This window comes from Capricornis sumatraensis, chromosome 2 (assembly GCF_032405125.1).
Source record: "Capricornis sumatraensis isolate serow.1 chromosome 2, serow.2, whole genome shotgun sequence".
Taxonomy (NCBI): Eukaryota; Metazoa; Chordata; class Mammalia; order Artiodactyla; family Bovidae; genus Capricornis; species Capricornis sumatraensis.
This window is the reverse complement of record NC_091070.1, coordinates 195,398,555-195,409,334: the sequence shown is the minus strand read 5'-3', so window position 1 is coordinate 195,409,334 and position 10,780 is coordinate 195,398,555.

The following is a 10,780-nucleotide window of genomic DNA, read 5'->3' as shown; positions in this document are numbered from 1 at the left end:
AACACTTCCTCATTACTATGTAGTATGTTTCATTCATATGTGTTACAAGTCATAATCCTCATTAAAAACTGTATGAGGTAGGCGTTACTAATTTCTCTACCTTACTACAAAATCACTGAAGCTATTTTATTTATCTAAAATCATACAATCAGTCTACTTAATTTCAGAGCCCCTAACCTGAGACTTTATCTCCCCTTCCAGACAATACTGCAGCTGTAAGGGGTATTAGAGCCTTTGTAGTCTAACTACATTGCTTTATAGATGAGAAAGCCAAGCCCCAGAGAGGGAAAGTTACTAATCTAAGATCATATAGTCACAAGTAACATACACTTAAGCCAGTGTCCAGACCTCCAAGCTAGTGGTCTTTTCATTATTCCAAGCTGCTGCCCAGCTTTCTGGTTATGACTCTGTCACTTTAACTCTCTGAGCTTCACTTCCTCATCAGCAAAATGTGGATAATTAATCATATTCCAGAGGGTTCTCTTGAAAGTCAAATGGGTAAGAGATGTTAGAAGTACTTTGTAAACTGTCAATATAAAATGCAAGGGACTATCATCATTCGTGGCTGATGAGGGTCCTTCCTTTATGATCCCTGGATCATACTCTTGGTATCATACTCTTGGTATCTCCCTGGATCACATTATGTTGCAGTTAAGTTTATTTCAGTCTCTTTGAATAATTTTTAAGCAGAGGCCTCTTTAACATAAAGATCCAGGACAAGGTCCAGCATAGAGGAAATGCTCAATAAATATGTATTAAATTGCACAGGATGATCACAGGTCCTGATTCAGGTGTCTCTTGAGCATTTATTGTACACTAGGCTCTGTGCTAAGCACTTTCATGTCTGATATTGCATTGCTGCTGCTAAGTCGCTTCAGTTGTGTCCGACTCTGTGCGACCCCATAGACGGCAGCCCACCAGGCTCTCCTGACCCTGGTATTCTCCAGGCAAGAACACTGGAGTGGGTTGCCATTTCCTTTTCCAATGCATGAAAGTGAAAGTGAAGTCGCTCAGTTGTGTCCAACTCTTCATGACCCCATGGACTGCTGCCTACCAGGCTCCTCCGCCCATGGGATTTTCCAGGCAAGAGTACTGGAGTGGGTTGCCATTGCCTTCTCCGGATATTGCATTAGGAGCTGTCTATATTTTAAAGCATATGCTTATACTTAAGACTTCACCTGTGGTCCAGTGATTAAGAATCCGCACCCCCACTTCTAAAAGAAGAATCTGCCTCCCAATGCAGGGGTCACAGGTTCAATCCCTGGTCTTGGAACTAAGATCCCACATGCTGCAGGGCAACTAGGCCTATGTGCCACAACTAGAGAGCCCTTGTACTGCAACAAGAGAAACAGCTAGAGAAATGTATGCCGCAACCAGAGAAAGACCACTGGCCACAGTGAAGAGCCTGCATGCTGTAATAAAAACCCAGTGCAGCCAAAAAAAAAAAGTGAAGTGTATGCTTATTTCCCCAGAGACCTCAGGAAGGCCAGAGTAGACAGAGAAGGCTTCATGGAGGAGACATGGGCACAAAGGAAAGAGTATAAAACCCATGGGCAGAAGACCAAGCCTTGAATCTGCACTCTACCCAATGTAGCTGTGTAGCCATGTGATTTCCCACATCTCCAAGCCTCATTTGTATCCAGAACTCTTTTAGGCAACCAGGGGGCACCTAAAGAATCTGAATAGGATGAGATATGGGGCAACAACCAAGAAATCAAGCTGAGAGGTGGGTGGCTGTGCACACTGCCCTCAAGAGTCCCTCAGACAGTCTCTGTTCTCTCTCTGGAAATAATTTTCCAGAGTGGATTAAAATGAGATTTTAAAATGTACAAGCCAATTCATAATTCTCTCCTTTAATAAACACGAAAATGAGATTCATAGTAGTATCCAGGAGAGAGAAGATGGGAAATTACTCCAGAGGACAATCAATGGATTCTATTTATAGGACAAAAGCTTTCTCAGACAAAAAAAAAAAAAAAAAGACTTTGCCTAGCGTCCCCCTTCCCTCATAATGTTTTTGGTTCTTATGGCAGCCCTGCCTAATGAACATGGTAGATGATGATTAGCATCTCCATCTAATATCGAAGCTCAGAGAAGTGAAAAGACTTTCCCAAATTATGCAGCCGGCAAGTCATGGCCCCAGGTCTGTCTGCTCAGTTCTCCATCTTAGCAAGCAGCTTTGGGGGAGAGCAGTATTGGGGGCTTATATAGTGCTGTCCCCTGTTTCAAGTGCAGAGTGTTAAATTTAAAAAAGCTCAGGATTGCGGAAAGCAGTGTAGTCCTGGGTAAAGAACACAGTCTGGTGTCAGATTTAGAATCCAGTCTCAGCTTCACCTCTTGCCAGCTGTGAATATAGCCTTGGGCAAATTGTTCAACCTCTCTGAGGGCCTCTGCAAAATTGGGAACCTAATAGTAACCTTCTCAATGGAGTTGTTAGGAAGATTAATGAGGTAATGTGTCTAAGGACTTAGTTTTAAATACGTGTTATTCAATAGATACAACCTTATTTTTGTAGAGACTTTTCTCCACCTACTACTTCTTTTTATATTAAGAAAAAGAAGTAAGTCGATAATCATGAATAAAAACAGTTGTATAAAAGTCAGAACTTTCCCAATGAATTAGTATATTTCTGGATTCTTGTAATGACCTTTATCCTTTTCTATGTCTCCATAAAACTTTCCTGTAGTGAGCTGAAATTTGCCATAATCGACCCATGTTTTGATACTACCCATCGTTTTTTTCCATCCATTTTTGGGATTAAAGAAGAAAAAAAGCAGCATATAGAAATGGTTTGTGTATTTTAAAGACAATGAAATGCACCCAACGTTGATCAAGTCTTATGAAGACAGTAAGGGGATATCAGAAGGTAACTCCAATATTCCTGTAAACCCCCTCACTATCTGATGCCTGAACCCACTATTCATGTACTATTATGTAGTTAGTGCTCCATTAATGCTCTGGTCCACCCTCCCCTATGAAAGTTAAATTCTGAAAACCATTACAGGAATGTTTGGTAAAGTGCCTTTATGGTTGAGGGCCTGAGTGCTTATACATATTTATGTCTAGTAAAATAATAAAATTAGCTTACCAAGTAAAAAGATTAGCAATGTCATTTTATACTTCTTGAATTAATAATGATGATATTGAACAATCAATTTCCCTTTGCCTTTTTTATTGCTTAAAATTTTTAGACTCTCCTCTGCAGCCAAAGAGATGCTGATAAATTTGTTTTGCTTTGGCATAGATGGCATAGAGACAAAGAAGTATTCTTTTGGGACCTGGCACTCCTTGCAAACATTCAGTGCCTGTCTGATTTTATGCCTCAGAATTGCTGACTCCCACTTCTTGGACCCACCACGGTCTCAGAGTCATGGGGCAATTTGGCAGCTTAAGATGAAAGAGGCCTTGAGGGTAGCTTTCAATTCATCTCCTTCCTACAGCTGAGTCAGTCTTTCTCAGATACCACTATCTGATATCCAGGATTATTGCCTTAGCTCTGCCCATGAAAACCCCATTTCAACATACATCCAATAATACATCCAACATACATCCAACACGACCACCACCCTGAGTGGCTCTTTGGCTCCTATTACTCAAGTCTAAAAACAAACTACCTCAGTGGTAAAGAATCCATCTGCCAGTGCAGAAGTTGCACTGAGACATGGGTTCAACTCCTGGATCAGGAAGATCTCCTGGAGGAGGACATGGCAACCCACTCCAGTATTATTGCCTGGAGAATCCCATGGACAGAGGAGCCTGGCGGGATACAGTCCATGGGGTTGCTCAGAGTTGGACATGACTGAGCACACACACAACAACCTCCCTTCTTGAGGCCTAGGGGCTTGCTTTCTCTCTTGTCTTCCCTTGTTGCTCCTAAGATCTCAGTGTTAGGCCAGAAAATGTCAGTGATCACCTCACCCATCAATCCAAGGGAGGGACTCCTGAAGGTTCTTTCTGCCTCAAGTTGCTGTGGCTTGAAAGAAGCAGATCCTGCTTCCTTGACCATAGTTGACCCAATGAAGGATAAGAATTGATGTCAGAGTCAAAAGATTTGTTATTATGTGTTAGACCTTTACGTGGCTCACTAAAAATTTCTCCTCGTATACTCCCATGGATGGTGCTTTAAGATAGGTATTATTAGTTCCTTTTTGCATTTAGTAAGTGGTGGACCTGAGATTTGAACCTAAATCTGTCTAATTTCAAACCTCTCCACTTTTCTAGAAGGAGAGGGAGATGTAGGGAAAAGTGCTATGCAGAGAAAAAACTTGTATAATCATAATAATAGCTACTGTTTAGTAACTACATGCCAAGCATTGTACAGAGGGCCTTACATGCATTATCTCATTGTAGTCTCATAACCAGCTCTTCCCTGGTGGCTCAGATGGTAAAGAATCCACCTGCAATGCAGGAGACACAAGTTCAAGATGTGGGTTCAATCCTTGGGTGGGGAAGATCCCCTGGAGAAGGAAATGGCAACCCACTCCAGTATTCTTGCCTGGAAAATCCCACAGACAGAGGACACTGGTGGGCTACAGTCCACGGGGTCACAAGAGTCAGACACAACTTAGTGACTAAATCACCACCACCACAGTCTCATAATAGCTCTGTGACAAATGTTCAATTTTTTCCCCAATTCCAAAGCTGAAATGAGTGAAGCTCAGAAATTTGTCCAAGAACCAAGTCTGTAAGTTAAGTGTGGTAAGCAGGGTTTGACCCAGGCCTTTGTAACATCAAAATCTGTACTTTGGGGACTCCCTGGTGGTCCAGTGACCAAGGCTCTGTGCTCCCAATGCCGGGGCCCTGGATTCCATCCTTCATCAAAGAACTAGATCCCACATATTGCGACTAAGAGTTCATATGCCACAATAAAGATCCTGCATGTCACAATAAAGATCAAAGATCCAGGGTGCCACAACTAAAAGCTGGTGCTGCCAAATAAATAGATAAATTTTTTTTAATTGGCACTTTTAATCACTATACTCTATGACTTTCATGAGCTCATGTATATGAAAAGCCTTCTATAACCTAAAGAGTATGCAGAAAATATGAGTCAATCATAGTACTTTACAGTTCCTAAGTAATAAAGCTATTTGTGTATAATTTGAATATTGTCTATCTTCTCCAATGGACTGATAAGTTTCATAACGTGTCCCAGCACAGAGTAATTACCAAAAACATTTTTTTGAACGACTGAATGGATGCATGGTCCTGCCTTTTGCCTATGCCATAACATTCTCAGCCTTACAATTGGACTGATCCATTTATTAATCCATTTGACAAATGTTAAGTGAGCCTGGCATTCATGTTGAAATAGTTCACAGCTTCGACCTTGAACTTTATGATTGAAGCGGTGAGAAGAGAACTCAGGACTTCTTATCACTGATTATTTTTCTGGATGAACAACACTGATACAAATCAAACTTGCTACAGTTTAGGATGTCCTCAAATAAAGAGTCTTTCTTGTTAGAAAAATTATGTCATAGGGTCAATTAAGATCCTATTTTAATGTTTTATACATTTCCTCTTAGCAGCATAACATCTTAACATCATAAAAGGCTCAAGCCAGAATGATCCTTGGTGGTCATTTAATCTGACCTCCTCATATTGTGTATAGGGAAGATGAAGCCCAGAGAAGGAATGACTTGCTCATGGACTCAGTTGCCAGTTACTGAGCTGAGACTAGAGCCCAGTTTTCGGTGCTCTCATTGCAGACTCATTATTCTTTCATTCAACAAATATTCCTCAAGCATCCATTTTGTGCCAGGCACCAGGGATACAAACTTGAGTCTTACAAAGTTCCTCCAGGGACCTATGAGCTTCAGGGAGCTCATAGTCTGAAGAGACAGACGAGTAAACAATTACAATGCAGTGCGGTAAGGGCAGTGATAGAGGGAAGCACAGGACCATGAAGTTCAGAAAAGCGCTGACTGCTCCCCAGAGTCAGGTAGATTTCAGAGAAGCCATGACTGAAGAAGAACTGAAAAGGCAGAAAAGATGAAGCCTGAGTGTTCCAAACAGAATGATTTGCGTGTGTAAAGGCCTTGAGGCATGAAACAGCAGGGTATTTCACAGGAAATGCAAGCAGTACTGTATGGTTCTGCAGGCCAGAGGAGCCAGATCAAGGAGAAATCATTAATTGAGAACAGAAGAACAGTGTATTTACCAAGGTTGGATGTTCCCATCTTTTTTCCTTGCCAAATCTTTCATTCAAATTGTTCAAATATCCGTATGTACCCGGAAATCCATCCAACAAAAAATAACAGGTGTTTGGGAGCAGGCACCTCTAGCTGATAAATGCACATAATCACAGCCAAGTCTATAGAGATGCAGAACCAAGGAGGCCAAATAACTATGATCCTGCTACCAAATGAACTAATTTCCTTAATGCACCCCCGCTCAGGGTGCCGGGCTTGCAAGGTAGTTCAGTTCAAAAGACTGGACTTGGCACTTGCCTGGTGGTCCAGTGGTTCAGAATAGCCATGCAAAGCAGAGGACCCTGGTTCAATCCCTTGTCAGGGAATTAAGTCCCCCCAAGTGCAGAACAACTAAACCCATTCGCTACAGCTACAGCTAGAGTAGCTCTGCAACTACTGAAGCCTTTCTAGGACTTGTGTGCCGTAACCAGAGTCCATGAGCCACAAAGAAAGATCCCACATGATGCAATGAAGATCCCACATGCTGCAACTAAGATTCAATGCAACCAAATAAATAAATAAATAAAAATTTAAAAAAGACTGAGCTAGAGACTCATTTCAGCAGTATCTTTACCTCTTTGAGATTCAGTTTATTCAGCTACAGAAAGGGTTTACCTAACTCATAGTTTCTGGGAGAATTAAATGAAATAGCATGCAACACAGCATTAGGCACCTCATAAATGCTCAGTAAATACTACTTGAAACCGGATCTGTATATATGTGTATGTGTTTACAAAGATATACATATCAAAGATAGAGAAATATTTTCAGCCTTGAGAATAAAAGTTGTACCTTCCCCAGCACCTAGTCCTGAGCCTGGAACAATAGGCCCTTCAGAAAATGCTTGCATAATTAGATAAAAATACACATTTGCTGCATTTATTCAACATTGTGAGATTATATTTTGCAGAAGAGAATTTGCTGGGTAAACTAAAGAAGATCTCTTCAGGGGCAGAAATTTCTACCACTTTCAATGGAAAAGTTTTGTAGACATTTGTAAAAGACTCCGATCCCTTATGTAGAGAATCTTAAACAAAACTTAAAGTTTCTTGAAGACTCATGCTCTGTACGAAGCTGTAAAGTGCAGTGGAATATGGGTTTGTTTTGAAATTTGTCTGTCTCCGCTGTTCCTATTCAGCTGTGAGCACTTACTTTTCCCTGAGGTCAATGTGTTTGCCTCTAGCAATCAATCTATCCAGCTGTTATGAAACCAGTGGACCTACGTCCCACTTACTTGCCTGCCATCTCACCTGTTCAATTCCTTTCTTTTCTTTCTGTCTGCCAGTCTATCTGCATGTCTGCCAAATAGACCATAGTCACTCAGATATTTATCAACTAGTAAAAAGCCTTATAGGGTAGTAAGTAGCACTGAATAAGAATCTTGATCAGTCATTTTTCTGAATCTGTGTATATTTAAATTCTTTAAGAAAAGAAACATTGTACACAGAGTAGGTGTTCAATGACAGTTTGCTGAATGGTAGACTGGCCTGAGGACCAGGTAGCACACTAATTATTATTAACTGATATCATGATTATGATTAGTAAAACCATTAAAATTATTATTTTTGCTGTCATTGAATGGATTCTTGTAGTGGGTCCCTCATTCATTTTGTAGGTTTCCATTTCTAATCAAGTATACCCTAAGAAGCACATAGTCAAGTTTGCCAAGAAAGTGAGCATTAAACAATAGCCTATACATTTGAAGTAGGATAGACTACAAGCCCTTCATTTAAATATTTGCAGGGAAACTATACTGTGCCAGTGTGAGTGCTAGATGCCAGGCTACAAACAAGATGTAATCCTTCAAAGAGCTCAGGGTCTAATTAGAAAGACAAGAAAATAAAGCATCTGCTTTTCTTATTTTATTGTATTTGAATTTTCAAAGTAAATACTGTAGAAAATGTAGAAAACCCAGAGGAAGCAAATAAGCAATAAAAACATACATCCATGATCTACCTCCCAAAGTTGACCATTGTCAACATTTTTATATATTTTCCTCCAGCTTATTTTTTCCTGTACGTGAACAATGACTCCTGCTCTCGCTTCCACAACCCTGCTGCCCCTGGAGAGATCCTTGCCATCAGTTCGTACTTGAGACCTGGAAAGGCCAGCTGGATCAGGCCTCTTGGGTTTGGGCATCTGTCCAGAGCGATTCTTCCTCAGGCCCAGCATGTCTAAGTATCCACGATCTACAGATGGTCCCAATGGCTTACCAGTCAGAGGCCCGAGCAGCAGGCTGTTCCTCAGCCCTGCTGGGCTGTCCTCAGAAAGGCTGAGCCAGCTGGACACAGAGGTCCTTTGTCTCAGGATGTCTTTCCAGCCAAGTTTTCATGGTCAAGTCTGAGAGCTGATAGAATTAACATTCACTTGTCGTGCACACACACACACACACACACATACACACACACATACACACACATATACACACATCTCTTGTGACATCTGCACCATTCAGTGACTTCTTTACCTCATGTGAATTCCAGTTTCTTTCTGTCTGATTTTGTACTTTGACAATGGCCATTGCTGTTACCATTAGCCCTCCTGTCACCTGTCACGCCTGTTTGTATCACTAATTCAATGATTCCCCAATTCAATCAACCACAAGTCCTGCACATTTTAATGTGCCCCTTTTTAACGCAAAGCCTGAGATTTCAAAAGTTCATGTGGTCCCTGGGGCCACTGGTATTATTACCTGCTGACCAACTGACACTTGACCCTTTGCAGTGAGGGCCAGTACATCCTTTATGCACGCAAGAGACCTCGGTTCAAAAAACATCTCTGCCACTGACTCACTGTGTGACTTTGGGAAAACTACCTCTTTTCTCTGGGTCTCAGTTTCCCTATCTGTAGAATGAGAGGGTTGAATTCTAAACCCCCTTTACTTGATGAGGCCTGGAATAGTCTGGAGAAAGAGCAGAAAGAAAGGAGCCTGAGTCAAACTTTGCCATAGTTCATAACTGGCCCTGCCATGTTATATCCTTTTTCTGGACCTCAATTTTCCCATCTGTAAATGAGAAACAGGAAACCATTTGGAGCTAGATGAGTATTCAGGGCCTTTTCAGATCAGACATTCAAAGGATCTAAGCTTTACTTTCCTGGGGTTGCTAGGCACTACTTAAAACATGAGCTAGAAGACCTTCCACTTACTAGGTTCATGGGAGGAACTGGGGTGGGGAATAGGAGTAATACAAGAATAATCAGTTTTGACATCACGAAATCCTAGGTTCAAATCCTGACTTTGCCACTTAATAGCTGTGTGACCTCAGACAAATTATGCAACTTTTCTGAGCTTCAGTTATATTATCTGTAGACTGGGAAAATAATAACTACTTTACAAGTGGAGGTTAGAATTAGAGTGTTAAACTATCATGCCTAGTGAGTAAAATTGGGCTTAATAAAGGTTACTTAAAGCATCAGATACTATTAGCTGTAAAAACAAGAGTTCAAAAGGTGGAAATTCAGTTCCATAAAGAAATGAAAAGACAGAACAATTCTCTTAATTTTTAATAGTTTTTAATTAAAAGAGTAACACAAGTCATTATAGAAAGTAAAAAAAATTAAAGTCATCTGAAATTCCATTATTTACCATTTATATTTTTGGTGTATTTTTGTCTACTCCTTTCCTCTGTGCATGAATATATTTCACACAGTGACCACATATGCCTTATATGTAATTTTATACCTTTTACAACTAAGCTTAGATCTTAAACATTTCCCCATGACATTAAAAACTTTCCAAACATTCTATGAATGTGTCATATTTCACTTCATTGTGCCTCTACTGTTGGATATTTAGGTTTGCTTCAAATGTTTCCAATTACTAATAACACACCCTATCTCCACTGACCTTCACATCCATTTTGTAGCCATCTGCCCCTACATTCATGTCTTGGACCTTATTGTGACCAGAAACTACTCCATCTCTGAGCTCTCAAGCCCAGACTCCCCTCTCTGTGACTGCGGCTTCCTATCCTCCAACTCTCACCTTCTGTTACTTAAAGTACACTGGTTCTTTGATCCTCTCCATTTTTTTTTTTTCCCAGTCAACTGGCTCCTTCCTAATTCTCATGGTCCATTCTTCCTCCCTCCTTCCTCCCTTCTTTTATGAGCCAGGCACTGTACCAAGTGCAGGGATTATAAAGTTGGAGGTGTGAATCCATCAACTTGCTGACTCCCTTGCCCATTGCCTTTCTGCAAAAGCTCCATCTGTGCCATACAAACCTTTCACTGTCACTTTCACTTTGCATCCCAAATTACCTTCTTGAACCTTACAGAACTTCCTCTCTCAGCCACAGTTCTCCAAAATATAGCTCATGACTGTCTTTCATTTCCCAGGTCTTCATCCCCCCCTCAACCTGCCATAGCAGCCTTCCATCCCCAGCACTCCTCTGAGTCATGAAATTGGTCTCCAAACTACAAAATACAATGAATGCTTTCCAGAGTTTGCCTTATTTGGCCTCCAAACCACTTTTGACACTAACTGTGTAACCTTGGGAGAGTCACTCAACCTCTTTGAACTGCAGTTTCCTCACCAGTGAAAGAGAGATAATAGCGTCTTTCTGATTGAACTGTTGAGAGATTCAGTA